Raw genomic sequence first — 15,146 nt, forward strand, 5'->3', positions numbered from 1 at the left:
TGGGTTTGCACCAGACATAGCGTTTTCCTTGATGGCCAAAAAGCTACATTTTAGTCTCATCTGACCAGAGTACCTTCTTCCATATGTTTGGGGAGTCTCCCAAATGCCTTTTGGCGAACACCAAACATGTTTGCTTATTTTTTTCTTTAAGCAATGGCCTTTTTTCTGGCCACTCTTCCGTAAAGCCCAGCTCTGTGGAGTGTACGGCTTAAAGTGGTCCTATGGACAGATACTCCAATCTCCGCTGTGGAGCTTTGCAGCTCCTTCAGGGTTATCTTTGGTCTCTTTGTTGCCTCTCTGATTAATACCCTCCTTGCCTGGTCCGTGATTTTTGGTGGGCGGCCCTCTCTTGGCAGGTTTGTTGTGGTGCCATATTCTTTCTATTTTTTTTGGAATGGATTTAATGGTGCTCCGTGGGATTTTCAAAGTTTCGGATATGTTTTTATAACCCAACGCTGATCTGTACTTCGCCACAACTTTGTCCCTGACATGTTTGGAGAGCTCCTTGGTCTTCATAGTGCCGCTTGCTTGGTGGTTCCCCTTGCTTAGTGGTGTGGCAGACTCTGGGACCTTTCAGAACAGGTGTATATATACTGAGATCATGTGACAGATCATGTGACACTTAGATTGCACACAGGTAGACTTTATGTAACTAATTATGTGACTTCTGAAGGTAATTGGTTGCACCAGATCTTATTTAGGGGCTTCATAGCAAAGGGGTGAATACACCACTTTCAGTTTTATGGTTTCTAGAATTATTTTGAAACAAGTAATTTTTTTCATTTCACTTCACGGATTTTGACTATTTTGTGTATGTCCATTACATGAAATCCAAATAAAAATCAATTTAAATTACAGGTTGTAAAGAAACAAAATAGGAAAAAGGCCAAGGGGGTGAATACTTCTGCAAGGCACTGTATCCATGGTACACCTCACAAATGGCTTTTGTTGTTATTCTAGTAAACAAAATCAACTAGGAAAAATATATCCGTGTTGGTGTCATGACCACTTCAAAATTACCTTTCAGAAAAAAATCTTTAACTATTTCCCAGATTATGCCTAATCATCTAACTATGTATCTGTTACAGTGATATACTGTATATTTCTGGTGTGTTGGATTTATCAGTGGTAGAATTTAAAGAGGAAGAGGTAGAATCTCGCTGAATGTTGGAAGGTTCAACAACAGGTGCCTAGAGGGTATCACTGGAGGCAGAGGACTCTCAGTAATAAATTGACACATGAGTTGAACAATTAAGGCAGCCCCCCGCACCTCTCTGATTCAGAGGGTTTGGGTTAAATGTGGAAAACACATTTTGGTTGAATGAATTCAGTTGTACAACTGACTAGGTGCCCCCCTTTCCATTTCCCTCCTTTCCCCCCTAACTCTCTGAAATGAGGAAAGCGACATACTGTACCACCAACTAAATATTGCTCTGTCCAGAGTACCCCTGAAGTACCCCCTCGTGTGCATTTTACCAGTAAGCCTATGGTCTCACAAGTCTTCTCAAGTAACCCCTATGTATAGGCCAAGTACCCCCAGGGGTCCTAGTACCCCTGGCTGGGAACCACTGGGCTAGTGCACAAGAGGCAAGAATTTAATGGGATAAATGTAGAAGGAGGGGACGAGGTGGAGATCTGTAGCTTAGCTTGTGACCGAAGGAGGCCTGAGCCTTTGGCTGTGCATTATCAAGCAGATAAATTACCAGCTAGAGGAATGTGACTCCCAAAGTGGCCAGCTCGATCATACTTAAAGAGTCTGTCCTCTCCTCACCTGGGAAGATTCTCTGTTCTCTCATTCTCTTTACTTTCTTTATTTCCTTCTCTCTCTCTCTCTCTCTCTCTCTCTCTCTCTCTCTCTCTCTCTCTCTCTCTCTCTCTCTCTCACATACACTCTGTATCTCTCTCTCACTCCTCTGTTATTGTCCTGTGGGGAATCTCTTCCCAATTTGTGTGAAACAAAATATCCATCATTTAGAGACTGGAGAGCAGACAGACAGACACAGCTGGGGCATCCCTCTGTCCACATGCACAGAGCAGCACACATATTAACTCAATCGAACAGTGTCAACACCAACACCACTGAGTCCTACCACCTCCTCATGCACACCCCTCGCCCACCCAGGCAACCACAGAGCATTGACCATATTAACACAGCTAAACACCCTCCACCATTAACACCTGCATTGTCTCCAATGGCAGCCATTGTAACAGTCCTGTTGTTCTGATGTAATGAAGGGTTATTAAATACTGGCTGTGAGGGGAAGCGGAGGGATTCTCTTAGCGTGGCAAAGCAGTCGTAATCAAATCCATCTACAGTTGAAGTGGGAAGTTCACATACACTTAGGTTGGAGTCATTAAAGCTCATTTTTCAACCACTACACAAATTTCTTGTTAACAAACTATAGTTTTGGCAAGTCGGTTAGGACATCTACTTTGTGCATGACACAACTCATTTTTCCAACAATTGTTTACAGACAGATTATTTCACTTATAATTCACTGTATCACAATTCCAGTGGGTCAGAGGTTTACATACACTAAGTTGACTGCGCCTTTAAACAGCTTGGAAAATTCCAGAAAATGATGTCATGGCTTTCGAAGCTTCTGATAGACTAATTGACATTATTTGAGTCAATTGGAGGTGTACCTGTGGATGTATTTCAAGGCCTACCTTCAAACTCAGTGCCTCTTTGCATGACCTCATGGGAAAATTAAAAGAAATCAGCCAATAAATCAGCCAATTGTAGACCTCCACAAGTCTGGTTCATCCTTGGGAGCAATTTCCAAACGCCTGAAGATACCACGTTAATTTGTGCAAACAACAGTACGCAAGTATAAACACCATGGGACCACGCAGCCGTCAGACCGCTCAGGAAGGAGATGCGTTCTGTCTCCTAGAGATGAATGTACTTTGGTGCAAAAAGTGCAAATCAATCCCAGAACAACAGCAAAGGACCTTGTGAAGATGCTGGAGGAAACAGGTACAAAAGTATCTATATCCACAGTAAAACGAGTCCTATATCGACATAACCTGAAAGGCCGATCAGCAAGGAAGAAGCCACTGCTCCAAAACCACCATACAAAAGCTAGACTACAGTTTGCAACTGCACATGGGGACAAAGATTGTACTTTTTGGTGAAATGTCCTCTGTTCTGATTAAACAAAAATAGAACTGTTTGGCCATAATGACTATCGTTATGTTCGGATGAAAAATGGAGAGGCTTGCGAGCTGAAGAACACCATCCCAACCGTGAAGCACGGGGGTGGCAGCATCATGTTGTGGGGGTGTTTTGCTGCAGGAGGGACTGGTGCACTTCACAAAATAGATGTCATGTCACGACTGTCAGAATGATCGGACCAATACGCAGCGTGATCGTAGTTCCACATCTTTTATTTAATCGTGAATCTAAATGCCATATACAATAAACTTGAAAATACAAAACAATAAAGCCACGACGCAGAGCAGGCATACACTACTCACAAAATTAACAACCCACGGCATACAATTGGAAAACCCCCTACATAAATATGATCTCCAATCAGAGGCACCAAGAAGCAGCTGCCTCCAATTGGACATCAACCCAAACAAAACCCGACATAGAAACAGAAAACCTAGAACCCAAAACATAGAAATAACAACCCAGACTGTCAACCAAACACCCCCTGTCACGCCCTGACCATCTACTATAGAAAATGACCTCTTACACTGGTCAGGACGTGACATGTCATCATGAGGCAGGAAAATGATGTGGATATATTGAAGCAGCATCTCAAGACATCAGTCAGGAAGTTAAAGCTTGGTCACAAATGGGTCTTCCAAATGGACATTAACCCTAAGCATACTTCCAAACTTGTGGCAAAATGGTTTAAGGACAACAAAGGGCCAAAATTCACCCAACTTATTGTGGGAAGCTTATGGAAGGCTACCCGAAACGTTTGACCTAAGTTAAACAATTTAAAGGCAATGGGACCAAATACTAATTGAGTGTATGTAAACTTCTGACCCATTGGGAATATGATGAAAGAAATAAACGCTGAAATAAATAATTCTCTCTACTATTATTCTGACATTTCACATTCTTCAAATAAAGTGGTGATCCTAACTGACCTAAGACAGGGAATTTTTACTAGGATTAAATGTCAGGAATTGTGAAAAACTGAGTTTAAATGTATTTGGCTAAGGTGTATGTAAACTTCCAACCTCAACTGTATGTCTGGATGGATGGAAAGACCATTAGAAAGATACAGGGACATTTCCATTCCAACAAAACGCTATTGTGCATACTTTGGGTAATTCATGATAAACTATGGGACCTATTTCTGACCTACATTGTGGAAAACCATAAAAAAAAGTTATCGATAGTGTAATTAAAAATATTCTGTTTGAATTCACTGATAGATTAGATTTTGAAATGAATATAAGAAAACTTTTCCATTTCAGCCCTACTCTTGATCGAGACCCTGGACATTTATGCAATGTTCTTGAAGATATTTTCGTAAAAACATAATGTAAATTGGGGTCAAGTTCTCTCTATAGTATTGGCTTCATTAAAGGGCCAATCAGAAGATGAAATAATAACAAAGTGCAACTGTTTCGGTAAAAAGCTGCGGGATGGGGCTGGAGAAATGTAATCACTCTCAAATTCACAGACAGAGCTATGGATGCATGGACTGACCATCCATGATAATTTTAATGTTTTGAAGTTATATAGTGTTTGCTTACATTTACTTTGTTTACGAACATTGGTGAACAATACTAAGGGGCTGATCCAGGAGGACCATGAATAACAGTCACTAGTAAAGAGCTATTAGGTGCCAGTGGATACGGTTAAGCCACCACAGGTGTCCAAGTCCAAGATATCTTCAGACAGGTTTATTCAGATACTGTGTTTCACCACACCAAACTCCACATCAAACTTCAGTACTGACTGCTCACATAGAAAGTGAGACTGCATAAAAGTGTTTTTGAAATTTTATTTAAGTAGGCAAGTGTCACGCCCTGACCTGAGAGAGTCGTTTTTCTCTGTTTGGTTAGGTCAGGGTGTGACATGGGGTGGGCATTCTATGTGTTGTATATCTATGTTGTTTTTGTATTTCTTTGTTTTGGGCCGAGTATGGTTCCTAATCAGAGGCAGCTGTCTATCGTTGTCTCTGATTAGGAATCATACTTAGGCAGCCTGTTCCCCAACTGTGTTTGTGGGTTACTGTATTTTCTGTGTGTGTACGGCACAGTGCGTTACATTCTTACTGCGTACCTGTTTATTGTTTTGGTTTTGGTTTCCCTAAATAAAGATGTGGAATTACCGGCATGCTGTGCCTTGGCTCCTTTATGACAGGGAATTTGAGGATTCAGAACGTGACAGCAAGTCAGTTAAGAACCAATTCTTATTGTCAATGACGGCCTCATTACATTACAACGGAACGATTTGATTAGTGTAATGTTAGCTGATAATGTTAGCTAGCTACATAGTTGTCTTTGCTGTCTTTGCATCAAAGATAGAGGTGTAGCTTTGAGAAACTAACAAGGTTAGCTAGCCAGCTGTACTCGTTCGCAGCGACGCCGTTTTACAAACAAAGCCAACACCACAGCCACTGCTAGCTAGCCAGCTTTACCAACTAGCAGTACAGTAGAAACTAAATACATTACAACGGAACGATTTGATTAGTGTAATGTTAGCTAGCTAAATAGTTGTCTTTGTATCATAGATAAAGGTGTCGTACAGAGTAGCTATCGAGGTTAGCTAGCCAGCTACATTTTCAAACAAAGTCAACAACGCAGCCACTGCTAGCTAGCCAACTCTACCAGTGAGCAGTACTGTATCATTTTAGTCAACAAGATTTTTGCAACGTAAGCTTAACTTTCTGAACATTTGAGATGTGTAGTCCACTTGTGTAGCTAGCAGGACTGACTTTGTGTTAGCTAGCCAATGTTTAATCACTTCTGCGTTATGAAAGGTACCAGACACGGACACGAATGATCCATTGGTAGTTTGTTGTAACCAAGCATTGGTGCTAACCGTGTGTTATTGGATGCTAGCATGCTAGTTAGCTACGGCGTCATAGGACACGGTGCACTGGAAGAAGCTGGAAGAATACTGTACCAAGTTATCTAGCTGAATATACTAAGTTTGAGCCTATTCCTGGTAACATTGAACCACTGTAGTTTACATCAATTATAATTTCTAAAGTGGAAGTTGGAAAATTATATTTGAGTGTCATTGAGTGTCATTGAGTGTTCATTCCAATCTCCTTTGCATTAGCGTAGCCTCTCCTGTAGCCTGTCAACAATGTGTCTGTCTATCCCTGTTCTCTCCTCTCTGCACAGGCCACACAAACGCTTCACACCGCGTGGCCGCTGCCACTCTAACCTGGTGGTCCCAGCGTGCACGACCCACGTGGAGTTCCAGGTCTCCGGCAGCCTCTGGAACTGCCGGTCTGCGGCCAACAAGGCAGAGTTCATCTCAGCCTATGCTACCCTCCAGTCCCTCGACTTCTTGGTGCTGACGGAAACATGGATTACCACAGAAAACACTGCTACTCCTAATGCTCTCTCCTCGTCTGACCACGTGTTCTCGCATACCCCGAGAGCATCTGGTCAGTGGGGTGGTGGCACTGGAATCCTCATCTCTCCCAAGTGGACATTCTCTCTTTCTCCCCTGACTCATCTGTCTATCTCCTCATTTGAATTCCATGCTGTCACAGTCACTAGCCCATTCAAGCTTAACATCCTTATCATTTATCGCCCTCCAGGTTCCCTTGGAGAGTTCATCAATGAGCTTGACGCCTTGATAAGTTCCTTTCCTGAGGATGGCTCACCCTTCACAGTTCTGGGTGACTTTAACCTCCCTACATCTACCTTTGACTCATTTCTCTCTGCCTCCTTCTTTCCACTCCTCTCCTCTTTTGACCTCACCCTCTCACTGTCCCCCCCTACTCACAAGGCAGGCAATACGCTTGACCTCATCTTTACTAGATGCTGTTCTTCTACTAATCTCACTGCAACTCCCCTCCAAGTCTCCACTACCTTGTATCCTTTTCCCTCTCGCTCTCCTCCAACACTTCTCACTCTGCCCCTACTCAGATGGTATTGCGCCGTCGCAACCTTCGCTCTCTCTTTCCTGCTACTCTCTCCTCTTCCATCCTATCATCTCTTCCCTCTGCTCAATCCTTCTCCAACCAATCTCCTGATTCTGCTTCCTCAACCCTCCTCTCCTCCCTTTCTGCATCCTTTGACTCTCTATGTCCCCTATCCTCCCGGCCGGCTCGGTCCTCCCCTCCTGCTCTGTGGCTTGACGACTCATTGCAAGCTCACAGAACAGGGCTCCGGGCAGCCGAGCGGAAATGGAGGAAAACTAGTCTCCCTGCGGACCTGGCATATTTTCCCTCCCTCCTCTCTACATTTTCTTCCTCTGTTTCTGCTGCTAAAGCCACTTTCTACCACTCTAAATTCCAAGCATCTGCCTCTAACCCTAGGAAGCTCTTTGCCACCTTCTCCTCCGTCCTGAATCCTCCTCCCCCTCCCCCCTCTCCTCCCTCTCTGCGGATGACTTCGTCAACCATTTTGGAAAGAAGGTTGACGACATTCGATCCTCGTTTGTTAACCTGTTGGGGATAGGGGGCAGTATTTGCACGGCCGGATAAAAAACGTACCCGATTTAATCTGGTTACTACTCCTGCCCAGTAACTACAATATGCATATAATTGTTTGATTTGGATAGAAAACACCCTAAAGTTTCTAAAACTGTTTGAATGGTGTCTGTGAGTATAACAGAACTCATTTGGCAGGCCAAAACCTGAGAAGATTCCAAACAGGAAGCGCCCTCTCTGACCATTTCTTGGCCTTTTTTGTCATCTCTATCCAAAACAGGGGATCTCTGGCATAACGTGACATTTTCTAACGCTCCCATAGGCTCTCAGAAGGCGCCAGAATGTTGAATGATGACTTTGCAGGCCATGGCTGAAAAACAGTAGCGCATTTGGATAGTGGTCAATCTGAGAACAATGAGACTGGCACGCGCGTGCACGAGACGACTCCATGTTTACATTTTCAGTCTTTGAACAAAAACAACGACTCCCGGTCGGAATATTATCATTTTTTTACGAGGAAAATTGCATCAAAATTGATTTTAACCTGTTGGGGATAGGGGGCAGTATTTGCACGGCCGGATAAAAAAACGTACCCGATTTAATCTGGTTACTACTCCTGCCCAGTGACTAGAATATGCATATAATTGTTTGATTTGGATAGAAATAACCCTAAAGTTTCTAAAACAGTTTGAATGGTGTCTGTGAGTATAACAGAACTCATTTGGCAGGCCAAAACCTGAGAAGATTCCAAACAGGAAGCGCTCTCTCTGACTATTTCTTGGCCTTCTTGATCATCTCTAACCAAAACAGGGGATCTCTGGCATAACGTGACATTTTCTAACGCTCCCATAGGCTCTCAGAAGGCGCCAGAACGATGAATGGTGACTTTGCAGGCCATGGCTGAAAAACAGTAGCGCATTTGGATAGTGGTCGATCTGAGGACAATGAGACTGGAGGCGCGTGCACGAGCCGACACCATGTTTACTTTCTCTCTCTTTGAACGAAAACAACGACTCCCGGTCGGAATATTATCGCTTTTTTACGAGAAAAATCGCATAAAAATTGATTTTAAACAGCGTTTGACATGCTTCGAAGTACGGTAATGGAATATTTTGAATTATTTTGTCACGAAACGCGGCGGGCGTGTCACCCTTCTTTACCCTTCGGATAGTGTCTTGAACGCACGAACAAAACGCCGCTATTTGGATATAACTATGGATTATTTGGAACCAAACCAATATTTGTTATTGAAGTAGAAGTCCTGGGAGTGCATTCTGACGAAGAACAGCAAAGGTAATCCAATTTTTCTTATAGTAAATCTGAGTTTGGTGAGTACCAAACTTGGTGGGTGTCAAAATAGCTAGCCTGTGATGGCCGGGCTATCTACTCAGAATATTGCAAAATGTGCTTTCACAGAAAAGCTATTATAAAATCGGACACCGCGATTGCATAAAGGAGTTCTGTATCTATAATTCTTAAAATAATTGTTATGTTTTTTGTGAACGTTTATCGTGAGTAATTTAGTAAATTCACCGGAAGTGTTCGGTGGGAATGCTAGTCACATGCTAGTCACATGCTAATGTGAAAAGCTGTTTTTTGATATAAATATGAACTTGATTGAACAAAACATGCATGTATTGTATAACATAATGTCCTAGGAGTGTCATCTGATGAAGATCATCAAAGGTTAGTGCTGCATTTAGCTGTGGTTTTGGTTTTTGTGACATATGCTAGCTTGAAAAATGGGTGTCTGATTATTTCTGGCTGGTTACTCTGCTGACATAATCTAATGTTTTGCTTTCGTTGTAAAGCCTTTTTGAAATCGGACAGTGCAACTCGCTGCTGGCGGGGCTCCCTGCCTATGCCATTAAACCCTTACAACTCATCCAGAACGCCGCAGCCCGTCTGGTGTTCAACCTTCCCAAGTTCTCGCACGTCACCCCGCTCCACACTCCACTGGCTTCCAGTTGAAGCTCGCATCTGCTACAAGACCATGGTGCTTGCCTACAGAGCTGTGAGGGGAATGGCACCTCTGTACCTCCAGGCTATGATCAGTCCCTACACCCAAAGAAGGGCACTGCATTCATCCACCTCTGGCCTGCTCGCCTCCCTACCTCTGCGGAAGCACAGTTCCCGCTCAGCCCAGTCAAAACTGTTCGCTGCTCTGGCACCCCAATGGTGGGGTGCCAGAGCAACCCCTCCCCCCCCCCCCCAGAGCAGAGCACCCCCCCCCAAAAAAAAATATATATAGATGTACTATTGTAAAGTGGTTGTTCCACTGGATATCATAAGGTGAATGCACCAATTTGTAAGTCGCTCTGGATAAGAGCGTCTGCTAAATGACGTAAATGTAAATGTTGTTCAGGGGCAGAACAACAGATTTTTACCTTGTCAGCTCGGGGATTCGATCTTGCAAACTTTCCGTTACTAGTCCAACTAGGCTACCTGCCTCAGTTAATTAGATACACAACCTAAACACAGGTCAAATACAATAAACATGAGGAATAGTCCAGTGAGTCCATTCTCTTCTGACTGCGATCTCACCCTGAAGACAGGAGAGGGGTAAAGTGAGGTGCACAGGGAATGGGAATTGTGATTGGCTGATACAAGTGGGGGGACTTGTAGGTAACACTAAGGAGAAAACTAACAACTAGATTAGATGTGATGTAACAGCCACCCTCAGATTTACTGTGTAACTCTAAACTAAAGGCTCTAACTTACGAGGGATGACAGAAGGCCACTGGTGTGTGTTCATCCACCTGGACAGGGAGGCAGAGCTGTACAGGAAGCAGACAAGGGAAAATCCTTGAGTGTGTCTGGCCACCCCATCAGAATCGTAGGGCATAGGACTCTGGCCAAACAGGGTTTCTGTTGTTTGTGCATCTGGCCACCCCATCAAGAAGGTGCTTGAGATCACCAAACCAGAGTGAGTGATGTGGCGGGGACCAGTGCAGGCTGTGCAGCAGTTCTGGAAGAGGGGAGCCAACCGGACACAGTGGTGGACCTGATGGTGGTCACCCCCTCTGCCCAGAAAAAGGCAACATGAGGACCTCGGCAGTGAGGGCAGGTTAGACCCCCAGCGGATGAGCAGGAGTCATCTTGACCCCCGGCACAGCTGAGGACACCAGGACTGGAGACATCAGGGCCACAGCGGCAAAGCTCGAACAAGGATCTCAGGACTGGAGACCGCAGACCTGCAGCAGCAGATCTCAAGATCTCAACAAGGACCCTGGGACTGGATACTCTGGAGGTTGGACCCACGAAGCACCAATGGGCAGTAGCCACCGGAAAGGCCAGATCCAGGCAGGGGGACCAGGTGAGGGCCTTGGATCAGGAGACCAGGCCATAACAGGATGACCAGACGAAGGCCCCAGATCAGGAGGCCAGGCCACAGCGGGAGGACTCAGCTGGGCCCCCGCAGCGATGACTGGTGAGGACTCCGAGATCGAAGCTGAGGTCGGCTGGATCTCCACAGAAGCAACGGGATCTTCTGACCGTGGGTTTTTTGAAGGTGCACAGGGAATGGCGGACTGTGATTGGCTGATACAACTAACTACTAGTAAGGGGTGATGCAACTGCAAAATAAGAGCTGGCCTTTTAGCAATTGGAGCAAAACATGCTTATATTTTAGGTTCTGATGGGATATGACAGTAAAACTTAGCTCATGAGTTATTTATAAGTCATATACCTCTAGAATCAATGGGTACATATCATTCATTTATAGGTCTAAAAACGGATGTGGCAACTGCTGATTTCAACTTTAAAAACAGTTCAATATGATTGATTCTAATCGTATGTTTTCCAGTGGAGCCAGAAAATGTACAAAGAACCGTAACACCAACAGGCTTTTTGTCACGTCCTGACCAGTATAAGGGTTATTTGTTATTGTAGTTTGGTCAGGACGTGGCAGAGGGTATTTTGTTTATGTGGTTCGGGGTGGTGATTTTTGTAGTAGGGTGTTTGATTTATTATTTCCGGGTTTTGGTCTATGTTCTATGTTTTGTATCTCTATGTTCTTTCTGGTTTGTGGTATTTCTATGTGTAGGTTAATGGGGGGTTGGACTCTCAATTGGAGGCAGGTGCTTTCTCGTTGCCTCTGATTGAGAGTCCTATATATGGGTAAGTGTTTGGTGTAGTGTTGTGGGAGATTGTTTCTTGTTTTGCATGTGTGAGCCTGACAAGACTGTTTTGTTGTTTGTGCGTTCTTTGTTTGTTATTTTGGTGTTCTCTTAACTTAAAATAAATACTAGATGAGCATCCACATTCCTGCTGCGTTTTGGTCCTCCATTCCCGATGACAACCGTTACAGAATCTCCCACCAAATAAGGACCAAGCAGCGGAAGGAGAGGAGGAACGCTGAGAAAATGCACTTTGATATGGACGATCGTGAGAAGTGGACGTGGGAGGAGATTATGGCCGGAGAAGGTCCATGGAGGAAGTGGTGTGAAGACAGGGAACGCTACAGGGGAACACGACTGGCATTTAAGCCCGAGAGGCAGCCCCAATAATTTTTTTGGGGGGGCACACGGGTAGTTTGGCTGGGCGAGGATTGAGCCCCAGGCCAAATCCCCGTACCTTTTCTGGGCAACCAGTGACTGGACAGGTCCCGTGCTTCGGGGTAATGGGTACTGTGGCGAGGCCAAGTATTTTTAGGCCGGTACGCGCCATACCAGTGACCCGTATTTGCCAGGGGGAAGTGAGCATCCAGCCAGTAAGAGCGATGCCAGTTCTGCGCTCGAGACCGCCAGTACGCCTCTACGGTCCAGTACGTCAGCCCTGTCTGACTTGTCCTGTTCCTGCTCCCCGCACTAGCCCTGAGGTGCGTGTTCCCAGGCTGATACCTCCAGTACCAGCACCACGCATCAGGCTTCCAGTGCGTCAACCCAGTCCGACTCGGCCTGTTCCCGCTCCCCGCACTAGCCCTGAGGTGCGTGTTCCCAGGCTGATACCTCCAGTACCAGCACCACACATCAAGCTACCAGTGCGTCAACCCAGTCCGACTCGGCCTGTTCCCGCTCCCCGCACTAGCCCTGAGGTGCGTGTTCCCAGGCTGATACCTCCAGTACCAGCACCACGCATCAAGCTACCAGTGCGTCAACCCAGTCCGACTCGGCCTGTTCCCGCTCCCCGCACTAGCCCTGAGGTGCGTGTTCCCAGGCTGATACCTCCAGTACCAGCACCACGCATTAATCTACCAGTGCGTCAACCCAGTCCGACTCGGCCTGTTCCCGCTCCCCGCACTAGCCCTGAGGTGCGTGTTCCCAGGCTGATACCTCCAGTACCAGCACCACTCATCAGGCTTCTAGTGCGTCAACCCAGTCTGACTCGGCCTGTTCCCGCTCCCCGCACTAGCCCTGAGGTGCGTGTCCCCAGACTGGCACATCCAGTTCCAGTACCACGCATCAGGCTTCCAGTGCGTCAGCCCAGCCTCGAGAGTTCGGCAATAGTATGCAGTCCAGAGTATCCGGCAATAGTGTGCAGTCCAGAGTATCCGGCAACAGTGTGCAGTCCAGAGTATCCGGCAACAGTGTGCAGTCCAGAGTATCCGGCAACAGTGTGCAGTCCAGAGTATCCGGCAACAGTGTGCAGTCCAGAGTATCCGGCAACAGTGTGCAGTCCAGAGTATCCGGCACCAGTGTGCAGTCCAGAGTATCCGGCAACAGTGTCTAGTCCGGAACCGAGGAAGACTGCCTGTGATCCGGAACCAAGGGAGTCTGCCTGCGACCCGGAACCGAGGGAATCTGCCTCCGACCCGGAACCGAGGGAGTCTGCCTGCGACCCGGAACCGAGGGAGTCTGCCTGCGACCCGGAACTGAGTAAGTCTGTTGACGTTCCGGAACTTAATATGATTAACTATGTATCAAATGAGTCTGCCTACAGTGTGGAACGGAAGAGGTCTGCCTACGATCCGGAACGATGGGAGTCTGCCTACGGCCCGAAACTGAGCATGTCTGTCTGCATTCTGGAGGACAGTAGGCCAGAGCCAGAACCACCTCCTGTATAGGTGGGTTGGGGAGGGGGGGTGTAGCACAAGTGCCGTCGGTGACGGCAGCCACCCTCCCTTTAGTTCAGGGGGATTGTTTTTGTTGTTGTTGTTGTTTTTTTTGTTATTTTTGTTATGAGGTGCATCTGGGGTCTGCACCTTTAGGGGGGGTGCTGTCACGTCCTGACCAGTATAAGGGTTATTTGTTATTGTAGTTTGGTCAGGACGTGGCAGAGGGTATTTTGTTTATGTGGTTCGGGGTGGTGATGTTTGTAGTAGGGTGTTTGATTTATTATTTCCGGGTTTTGGTCTATGTTCTATGTTTTGTATCTCTATGTGTAGGTTAATGGGGGGGTTGGACTCTCAATTGGAGGCAGGTGCTTTCTCGTTGCCTCTGAGAGTCCTATATATGGGTAAGTGTTTGGTGTAGTGTTGTGGGAGATTGTTTCTTGTTTTGCATGTGTGAGCATGACAAGACTGTTTTGTTGTTCATGCTTTCTTTGTTTGTTATTTTGGTGTTCTCTTGACTTAAAATAAATACAAGATGAGCATCCACATTCCTGCTGCGTTTTGGTCCTCTATTCCCGACGACAACCGTTACACTTTTTGTCTCAGTGACTTGCTACAGTCATCATTTTCCATTGTTTTCCACCTTCCCACCATTATGGACCAACTTCCAGTCCCTTGAGAAACCACATGGCTATAGCAATCGATGAAATCATCAGAGCAATAAAAATTATCTCAAGCGATGATATAGTATTTTGTAGTAAGATACATGTACAGGAAATTAACATGACTGATGCTACTGTAATATTAACATTTACATAAACATGTTATATTTACATTAATGGCATCTCAAATCACAACTACTGTTACTCTATCCATACAAAGATCTGATTTACAGTATAACCTCAACTTCCACTCGTTTGCCAGGCAACATCTGGGAAATTTCAATATCCCTGCTTCAATGTAACATGTAACAGCTGGTAGGAGAGAATCTGCATTGCTTTGGGGTTACTTTTTTTGCTGACGACGTGCATGTGTGATTCCCACCATATGGGAAGTTTTTTTTTAACTGTCCCTCCAGCGTTTAGAAACCCAAATGTAATCAAATCAGCAAACATTGAACACTCGCCACTTTATAATTCTGTGTTCTGTGTGACCACAAATATTACATTTGTAGGAACAATTTAATGAGAAAAAGAAAGAAAGACAAGTGAATCGATTTGAGAGAAAGAAAATCACCAGTGTGCATATTTCCCTAAACAATAGCATGGCTCTTAGACAATGTAAGAGAGACCCCAATTAATCCTGTTCTTCATTTGGAGTCATTAGAATGTTAGTGGAAGTGTTCCCCCTTCTGATTCTTACTCCTTGGTGTATTTGTATAAACTATACTTACATCAAGGTGATTGGGTTTATGTGAAGTTTTATGACAGTACTGTACACTGAGTATACAAAACATTAGGAACACCTTCCTAATATTGAGTTTTACCCCCCACCCCCCTCAAAACAGCCTCAATTCGTCGGGGCATGGACTCTACAAGGTGTCGGAAGCGTTCCATAGGGATAGTGGC

Source organism: Salmo salar, chromosome ssa09, assembly GCF_905237065.1.
Source record: "Salmo salar chromosome ssa09, Ssal_v3.1, whole genome shotgun sequence".
Lineage (NCBI taxonomy): Eukaryota > Metazoa > Chordata > Actinopteri > Salmoniformes > Salmonidae > Salmo > Salmo salar.